Raw genomic sequence first — 10,058 nt, forward strand, 5'->3', positions numbered from 1 at the left:
CCCCGGGTTGTGCACCATGTGGGGTCTGAGCAGGCTCTCTCTGCTCCCAGGGCCGAGGGTCCGTGCACCGGGATGTGCACCGTGTGTGGTCTGAGCAGGCTCTCCCTGTTCCTAGGGCTGAGGGTCCGTGCACCAGGATGTGCACCGTGTGTGGTCTGAGCAGGCTCTCTCTGCTCCCAGGGCCGAGGGTCTGTGCACCGGGATGTGCACCGTGTGTGGTCTGAGCAGGCTCTCCCTGTTCCTAGGGCTGAGGGTCCGTGCACCAGGATGTGCACCGTGTGTGGTCTGAGCAGGCTCTCTCTGCTCCCAGGGCCGAGGGTCCGTGCACCGGGATGTGCACCGTGTGTGGTCTGAGCAGGCTCTCCCTGTTCCTAGGGCTGAGGGTCCGTGCACCGGGATGTGCACTGTGTGTGGTCTGAGCAGGCTTTCTCTGCTCCCACGGCCGAGGGTCTGTGCACCGGGGTGTGCACCATGTGGGGTCTGAGCAGGCTCTCCCTGTTCCCAGGGCTGAGGGTCCGTGCACCGGGATGTGCACCGTGTGTGGTCTGAGCAGGCTCTCCCTGTTCCCAGGGCCGAGGGTCTGTGCACTGTCTGGGGTCTGAGCAGGCTTTCTCTGCTCCCAGGGCCGAGGGTCCGTGCACCGGGATGTGCACCGTGTGGGGTCTGAGCAGGCTTTCTCTGCTCCCAGGGCCGAGGGTCCGTGCACCAGGATGTGCACCGTGTGTGGTCTGAGCAGGCTCTCTCTGCTCCCAGGGCCGAGGGTCCGTGCACCGGGATGTGCACCGTGTGGGGTCTGAGCAGGCTCTCTCTGCTCCCAGGGCCGAGGGTCCGTGCACCGGGATGTGCACCGTGTGGGGTCTGAGCAGGCTTTCTCTGCTCCCAGGGCCGAGGGTCCGTGCACCGGGGTGTGCACCGTGTGTGGTCTGAGCAGACTTTCTCTGCTCCCAGGGCTAAGGCTCCAGCGGCGTCTTCAGGAGCTGAGGGCTATCACCCGCGGGGGCTAGTCTCCCCAGCTTTTCTCAGCTCCGCTCTTTTTCTCCTCTCTTGCCGGGCTGATCTCTCAGCCAAACATGCTGTTCTTTTATAACCATCTGGAGCTCCGGATGAGGAGAGGCAGGCTCTGGCCCAGAGCCCGTCCTGCTGCGAGGGGGGAGAGAAACCACCCCAGATTCACCACTTGTCCCTGTTGTAGAGACAGGGAAACTGAGGCACGAACTAGTGATGGGACACAGCAGCAGGCTCTTCTCCCACCCTCTGGACCAGTGTGGTGCTGGAAGCGGACAAGATCCTGACAGCTGCTGAAAGGGCCTACCTGGCTCTCCGCGGGGGCCAGAAAGGCTGATCTCTGGGGCCGAAGACCTGGTGGAAGCAAAGCCCTGGGGAGGCTCTGCCCTCACAGAGTTTCCCGAAAGAGAGATTACAGACTAATACGCCCCAGTGCATCTGCACTGCCCTGCTGTGAGCAGACAGATGGACACACACTCCCAGGGAAAGTTTTGCCACGAAGGACTGGTACAGATCGGTGCGACATTGCCCAGAGCTCTTGCGTGCCTACGGGTTTGTCAGCACACAACAGCAGGGTCACTTCAAGGAGACTCTGTGCTGGCTTCCACGGCATGCCCAGAGTCCAGGGGGAGCCTGGATGTCCAGTGGGGCAGGGAGGAAGGGACCAGGCCTGTATCTCAGAGTCAGGTCCATCAAGTGGGAAGTTTTGCCTACATGATATATGACTGCCCCATGCCTAGCCCAACCCCAGCCAGCTTTAGCCACAGAGTCAGGACAGACAGCAGGCAATTCATACTGTCCACGTGCCCCCTGTACATGCCTAGGCCACTGAGCCAGCTCCTGACGCCCCAGGCTGCCATAGCTGTGCAGGTGCCGAATACACACCAGAGGCCAAGCAGGAGATCTGTGGCCTGCTCAGTGGGGAATGATCAGGCCCTGTGTGACTTCCAGGAAGGTGATTTCCCTGCACTGGGTGCTACCTGGACAGGATGGGCAGTGAAAGCAGAGCCAGCTCACAAGCATCATCAACAGCATCCGGGCTTCCACCATGGCAGCGATGACAGGATGCCAGGGCACCCATGACATGGATGCACTTGACATCAGAGACTAAAATCAGAGCGGAGGCACAGAGCGGAGATGTCAGGGTGAAAGTCACACCCATGCCCTGTGAAGCCCAGCACCCGGACACAGCAAGCTGCAGCTCATTCCCCTCTCTCCCATCCACCATGTGTCCTTTGCTCAGTCATTTCTGTTGCCTTCAGCTTCTGCTAGTGGCAATGCATAGAGGGTGCATGGGGGTGCACGTGCTCCCCCTGAGAGTGCTGGTGCACCCCCTGACAGGCAGTGCTCCCTGCTTAGGCAACAGGCAGGGAGCAGGCAGGAGCGCCGGTGCTCCCCTGTGAGCGCCAGCTGGGGAGTGGGGGCACCAGGTGAAGTGCTGCTCATGCTTCCCAGTCAGGGCAATCAGCCACGGTGGGACCCCCCCCACCCCCTCCAGTCTCGGACTGGCTGCTGGGGGGGCACATGCCCCCCCCCCCAACTCAGGTGGCACCAGTCGTCCATGGCTTGTTTCTCTTGGCCTCTCCCTGCTCCTTCAGCCCCTCCTGACAGCTCCTTCCTGAGCAGGCCTGGGTATTGGTGCGCTCAGAACATGCTGGATGTGTGTGCTTTGTTGGGACACCTGTGTGTCATTGCATCTGCCCCTGCTCAACAATCCCAGTCTGTCCATCCATCCTTCCATCTGACCATCCACTCATCCATCTGTCCACCCATCTGTGCCCCTCAATACACGTCCATAACCTCCCATCCATTCCCAGTTTTCTGTGGCCATCAGTTCTTCGCCTCTGTAATTGCAGCTGAGTAACTCTGGCTGGGTTTCCCTTGCCTGTCGCTGAGATCTGAGGTCTCTCTGAGACCCGCAAGCAAAGATATGATAACTCACGCTTACTGAACCAGGTGCATCTTTGAACCCTGCTGCTGGATGAGTTGAACCTGACCTCACAGAGGACAGCTATGCTGCTGGTTCAGGTGGCCACCAGGATGCTGATGTGATTAAAGAGCATTTAGGCTCCCTCGTTGGTCTTCAGTAACCGCATCCGCTGCTGTTCCTGAGAAGCCCCAGAAATAGTCCAGGTGATGTGTACTGGCCCCGTACACATTGACTTTACAAACCAGACAGGCCAGATCAGCTGACCCAGGGAGATCAGTCCCTTGAAGAGACGCAGCGAGGAGCAGCACGGAGGCAGTGGTGGTGTAACTGCCTGAGCAGAACAGAGCAGAGGATTTCTTGCGCCCCCCGTGTCGCACACACAGTGAGCCTGCCAGCTGCCCAGGAATGCAAGGGCCTGACTGGGCTCCCAGTGAAGCTTGTGCCCTCCTATGAAACCCATGCAGGGCTCCAGGCAAGCTGCCTGGCCTTGTGGGGTGGTCCACTGCTCTCAGTGGGGGGATACACTTGGTGTAATAAGTCTGTCCGTGGAAGGGATCAGATTTGCCAGGTACATCTAAGGTTGTGGGTTCAGATCTGCAGTGGCCTTGATAGTCACTAGAAGAGGCTTTTAAAAGAAAACCCGTCATCTGTGTCCTCTAGGAGCCATTTCATGTTAATTCTCACCCAACCCATGTGCTATAAACCTGCAGAATCTCCTGCCGCAGCATCTCTGTCTCCTTCAGCCCAGGTCGCCCTTCCCAGCCAAACCGGCTTTCCAAGTTCTGCATGTCTCTCCCTCACCTAACACTTGTCCCCTGGAAAGGGCACTCAGGGCCAGTTTCTCCCCTTACTTCCAATGATCAGCTTGGATCCACTTCTGAGAGCCAGGTAGAAGTTCATCTTAATGGCACAGTAATAAACACCTGGTTCATTCTACTGAATGCTGAAGATTTCCAGGGTCAAACCATGTCCCTCAAGCCTGCAGGCAAACTTGCTTATGTTTTGGTCCTCTGGGCACTTACTGACACAGGAGGGTGCCTTCCCTTTCTTCCTTGGGTACCAGTAAAATTTGTTTTTCACTCTTTCCACTGATTCTTCTGGAGAAGAGTGGATTTTTGCAGTGTCACCAACTTTAGCAAACAGGACTGGTGGAGTCTGGCGCACGGATAAAGGTGCAGGTAAGGCTGCAGAAAGAAAACAGGTGCTATAGCCATCAGCCTCCCATCCTTTCCTACAAACCCAGCTGGACTCAAGCTAAACTGATATCTGTGAGTCAAACCCTAACAGTCGTTCTAGCATCTCCGCCTCAGTCTCTCTCCTATCACAATGAGGGATGTGCTCTGGGCCAGGCTGCTTCCTCTGGTCTAGAGGCTTGATGCTGTGACACTGAAGGGGTTTTACCCAGGGAAGACAGGAGCAGGCATCCAGCAACCAGCAAATCAGGAAAGGACTGAAGGACTGTCCTGCAGAATCAGCTCCAGGCTGTAGCTTCAATGTGCTTGAACTGAAATCCACTCTGTGGGGAGGGGAAGCGTTGGGGCTGTGGGCCAAGAAGATGGACTTATCCCAGTAAAAGCTGTCCCACTAAAACCATGGTCTCAACCCTTCTGGCCTCAAGACTCTTACTGTTAGACTCCGGTCCCCCTTGGAAAAGGCAGCTCTTCATTTTCACTCTTTTTTTTCAACTATAGAAAAAATACTCAAGCAGCTCTCCTGTTGCAAAGACCTCTGAGAGCCCACGGTAAGGCAGGATGTTTCAATGCTCTGTTGTAATCCTATGTGCAAGCTCTGGGTTTCTCTTGTGAATTGTGTTTTTGCCTGTTTTTGCACCTAGCACTGCTGATGCTGCGTGGCCCCCGCATGGTACCCTTGAAAATATCTCAAGGCACCCCAGGGTGCTCTTGGCTGACAATTCCTGCATTAAAGGCCCAATGCACAGGGATTGTTCTTGCTGCCATCAGCTGCTTTCAGGCCATGCCTCTTTACTGGGAGCTGCACCAACAAATCTGTCTGACTGCACAGAGTCCCAGCAGGGTCATGAGATCAGAAGCTCCATGTTGGACCAGGGCTGCAGCCTGTATGCCTATCTGATCTGCTACTCTGGTATATCCAGCAGTATGTCCTGGAAAAGGTGAGAAAGAGAACTGTGCAAATGTCAGTGCGTGGGGTGGAAAAAGAGGCATGGACCCTTTTACACCATATTTCCTGCTTGGCCTGGACCTCAAAGGCTTCCTGAAACAGGGTATCAGAAATGGCATGAGTGTGTCAAATGCCACAGGCTGAAGCAATACAGAGAAGTGGACCGTGAGTGTCAAAAGGAAATGGTGCAGAGGAAGCCAGCCCCATGCTGAAGTCACCTAAGCAACAGGATCTGTTTGCAAAACACAGTCTCAGGGCCCTGCAATGACAAGCTTTCTGCAATGAGGACTATGCTCCAGGCGGCGTTAGATCATGACCGTCTGCAGGCACCTGAGCAAGAGAGCGTTCCAGCCAGCTCAGTAGCTGTCCTTTGGGTAGATGGCATTGGATGGGATGTAATGGACATATATTTAGGGGCACAGATGGACGGACAGACTGGAATTGTTGATCGGGGCAGATGCAATGTTGCGTAGATGTCCCAGCAGAGCGTGTGAATCCAGCATGTTACGAGGGCACCGTGCCAGGAGGCAACTGTGGCCAGAGCTGGGCAATGCACCTGCAAGGTTGCTGTTTACCAAGCTCAGGGCTCACAATGCCCTTGTGGTTTCTGAAGCCCACAGAGCAGCGGCCCCCACACAGAGAGTTTCCACCTTACTCACAAACACGGTGCTTTGTTTCTGGTGGCTTTTCTGCTGCATGTGGGCAGGAGTAAACAGTGGGCTGGATCCAACCTGCTCTGAGTCAGAGGGGCCAGGCTGCCCCTCACCCTGCTGCAGCAAAGGGAATGGGCCAAATCCATAGTGGAGGGAACGCAGTTGTCCAGATCCTGACCTGTTAATGAGTACCTCTTCATTATGCTCCTTTGCTTAATCTGGGAGTTCAATCAATTGCACCTACTATTGGGGCCCCTTTGTCCTGCTGGGTGCGTCAAGGGGCTTTGATGCCTGTGAGCATCAGGAGAGAGATGCTTCATTTTAAGGCTTTCTATTGCTGAGAGAGGCAGGGATGAGACTATAGATCACCAGGCTGCTCAAGGACAAAGCACACCTGAGCTTCAGCTGGGTGCAATTATGGTGGGCTGGAGGTCATCTGGGGCTACAAACCCTGCCTGGGAAGCTGGTTAGGTCCTCAGGTGGGTCATTCTAGTAGCTCAGAGCAGGGTAGGGGTCACCCAGACAGTAAAAGCAGATGTAGGGAGCTCAAAGCTGAAGCCAGTGCCATAAAGACCCCCTCTGGATCCTAATTCTGGGCCCTTCCAGCCTTATGATATACTGCATCCCCCAAAACAGAGACATTTATTCTAAAAATTGCTTCTAGCAAGATGCTCAAAGCAGGACCATCTTCAGCTAGATCATCCCAGCTAAAAATCTTCCCAAAAGTCTTCCACCAACATTTCTCTGCCCACAAGGAAAAAATGGCATTTTTGGACAACAAACCTTTGGGGCCTTTATTTTTTGGTCAGAAGGCTGCAAAAACAAGGCTTGTGCACAAAGCCAAGGGCAGGGGGGACTGTAACAAAGACTAATTGAATCTCGTTAGTGTGGGTAATGATGGCAAGGGAAAGGCAACGGGATGAGTGCGCTGACGGCCTGGTAGCGGGCAGGTGCTAAACCCACAGCACAGCATCCTCCCAGCTCATGTGGGAACATTGCACAGATACTCCAGCACAGGTTTCCATTGTCTTGTGGGATGGACACAGGCCCCAGGTCACTGGGGATTGACTCTTGTTCTTTGATTGCTGAACATCTGATATCCTTCCATGGGGGACATTTGCAGCCAGGAGTTTCAGGGGGTGGAAAATGTAATTTAGGTTTGTGTTGAAATGTCCCATGATGAGAGGGAAATATTCTACCCGGTTCTACTGGGAAGGCTTTGCTACAACGATGGAAAATGATGTCCCATTCCCACCCTGACCAGGCTCACCTTTGGTGATTCATAGATTTCATAGACAATGATATTTCCTTTTTCGTGGTCACTGCCATTGGCGATGTGTAGGGGGTGCATGTGGGTGCACGTGCACCCCCTGAGATTGCTGTTGCACCCCCTGCAATTGGTCACTGCCAACACTGCTGGCAGCACCTGGGGGCAGTCGCCGCTCACCACCCCATCCCACCCCTGCCACCACCGGTGGTGTTGGTGGGTGGTTGCTGATCATCGCTGGCTGCCGTCAACGCTACCGGTGGTGTCTGCAAGTGGTTACCTACCACTAGTTGGTGCTCGCCACCCCATCCCCTGCTGCTGACACTGCCATGGCCGAAGCTCCCCACTCGCTGCCGCCATGCCGCTGCCACTGACACCGCTACCACCACCTGCAGGAAGTCACCATGCCCCCCCAGCCTCCGGGTGCATGCATCATTCATGGTCACTGCACTAGTGACCTAGCCTCTCTGGGGGCAGTTTTGCTGTGTGCTAAGGCACAAGGTCTTTGCTCCTATTTCACACCTCTTTAGATCTACTAAAGATTAGAGGTCTACTCATAGAGAGCAGGCTTCCTCTGCAGCTTGGGTTATAGTGAAGCAGGAATAGGAGGCTCTGTCCCTGGTAAAGATCCATCCAAGACCTAAAGAGGGTATGAAGTGACCATTTGCCCTTCCCAGCACTCAGAGGAAGGAGGTCTTGTTAGCTCTACTTGTACTCACAGGGATAGAATACTTAAAATGACTACACCAGGGTCCTGCAGTCTGTATGCAGCCGGCCTAGAATAACACTTTCTCTTAAACCTTTGTCAATCAATCAATCAATCAATCAATCAATCAATCAATCAGTGTGATTGAGTGATATCCTGTGAGGATGGACCCACTGAGGTGGACAGCCAGGGTCTGTAATGGTCCACCTTATTCACCTCCAAGATGCAAGGTGCTGGCTTCCTGGGCTGGGATCCTGAAATGGAGACAGTGGTCATAGCTCCTCTTCCACTGCTGTGTCCCCTTGGAAACAGGGCTGATCAGACGGATGAGTTCCTGGTGCAAAGGCTCATCCTCTACATGTGCCATGCATGCTGGGCTCAGGCTGTCTGTGGCTGGGGCCTGACTACATCAGTCCCTGGGGGGTAGAGCTCAGAGCCAAATTCCAGGCACAGGAGAAGCCTTTGGACCTGTGATGGCTTCAGCTCTTTCTTCCTTGTGGAAGACTAGCTACGCCCCCAAATAAAGTGCAGTCTCTCTCTCATTGACCTGGATAGTTTCCTTTAAACTCTCCTGCCACGACTTGGATGAAAAAGGAAGGAACAAAGGATGGACACTATCCTATGAGACAAAGTTGACATTAGGTTCTGTAGTTTAGAAGACTGGTTTCTCTTCACAGGGCTCCACCATCCCCATACTCTGTCCTTACCACACCAGGTGTTATAATTTTACTTTCATTGGGTCTCCTCTGTGGGAGTCACAGTTTATGAGTTGCCTTGATTAGTCTCTTGGCAGTTAATTTCTTGCCCTTGGTTGCTTCCCCCTTCTTCCCTGCATGAATCCCAAGCAGACCATCCCACTGCTCATCTCTGCGCTTGTTCTTCAGGGCAGAACTATATTGGGCTAATGCCCCAAACTCACGTCTACGCTCAACCTTGTCTTTCCTTTCCTTCAGGTCTCTGGAGTGGAATCCCGCACCCACCAAACTCAAACTCGCCAGTTTGGATGGTGCAATTGCCTCATCTCCCCGGCTCTGCAAGTAAATCCATCTTCAGAACTCTCTCCCAAGTCCCCTTGGTTGGCCATGGGCTGCCACCATCGAACTGTGTTCCTACAGGTCTCCCCCTGTGCCCTTCCATTCACCCGTGGAGAGCTGACTGAACAGTTGGTTCTCTTTTAATTCTCCGCATGGATCAGCTGTGAGACTGGCCGCAGCATTGCATTCACTGTTGGGCTGGCTTTCTTAGCTGATCATCCTAATTATCATCTGTGGCTTTTGGAGCAGCTTTTCTCCTGTCGCAGATCTTTGGTGTGGTAATTTTCCGTTTTTTCTTTGGTCTCTCAATGTCTCATGGCAGGGTGGACATATTGCCCTATCACACACCTCCCCCCCTAGTGAAAACCCATCCTGGGGAATCATAGCTGCAATTTTACTGTCACCTTCATTCTCCTTATCCATCGCTGTTGCTGTCAGTTGTCTGTCATTTTTCAGTCTTGAGAAGAAGTCAGCTGCGATGGTTAGCCATCCTAGCTCATGCTCTATAGAGAAACAAAGGGATTGTAGGGCCAAAGCTCATCTTATCAGTCTGGAATTTTCAGCTTTATATTTTTGCAGCCAACAGAGTGGTGCATGGTCTGTGATCAAAGTAAATTTCCTTCCGTATGGATAATAACGGAACAACTCAACCCCCCATTTTATTGCTAAGCATTATCTTTCTATTGTTGAATACTGAGTCTCAGCCCTGGATAATTTTCTGCTTGCAAATGCAATCAACTACTCTTCTCCCTCGACTTGCTGGGTTAAAACAGCCCTGAAGGCAATGGCCAATGAATCAGTGTGTAATCAAAACGTTCATTTAAAATTAGGCGTATACAACACCGGAGTGTGGTATAACACTGATTTCACTTTAATGAATGTTGTATGGGTTTCTGGCATCCATTCCACCTGTCCCCCTTTTCTACCTTGCAACAGGCCTATCAATGAAGCTGCCAGCTCTGAAAACCATGGTATAAATCTCCGATAATAATTCACTAATCCTAGAAAGGCCCATAGCTGCTTCTTGGTCTGTGGTTGTTGATATGACTGGATGGTTTCCATTTTATCAGCAAGTGGGGAGATTTGCTGCACCCTACCTTAAAACCCGGATATTTAGTTTTAGTCGCATTTTTTTTAATTGGCTGTTAGTCCATTCTGTCTTAGTTCTCCCAATATCTGTCTCACATGGCATATATGTTGGTCTCATGTCCCTGAGAAAATTACTATGTCATCAATATACGCAGCTGTGTATTCTTGATGGGCCCATTAACCTTTGAAATGAGGCAGCAGCCCCATGCAGACTGAAGGGCATGCGCATGAACTG

Source organism: Alligator mississippiensis, chromosome 15 (genome assembly GCF_030867095.1).
Source record: "Alligator mississippiensis isolate rAllMis1 chromosome 15, rAllMis1, whole genome shotgun sequence".
Taxonomy (NCBI): Eukaryota; Metazoa; Chordata; order Crocodylia; family Alligatoridae; genus Alligator; species Alligator mississippiensis.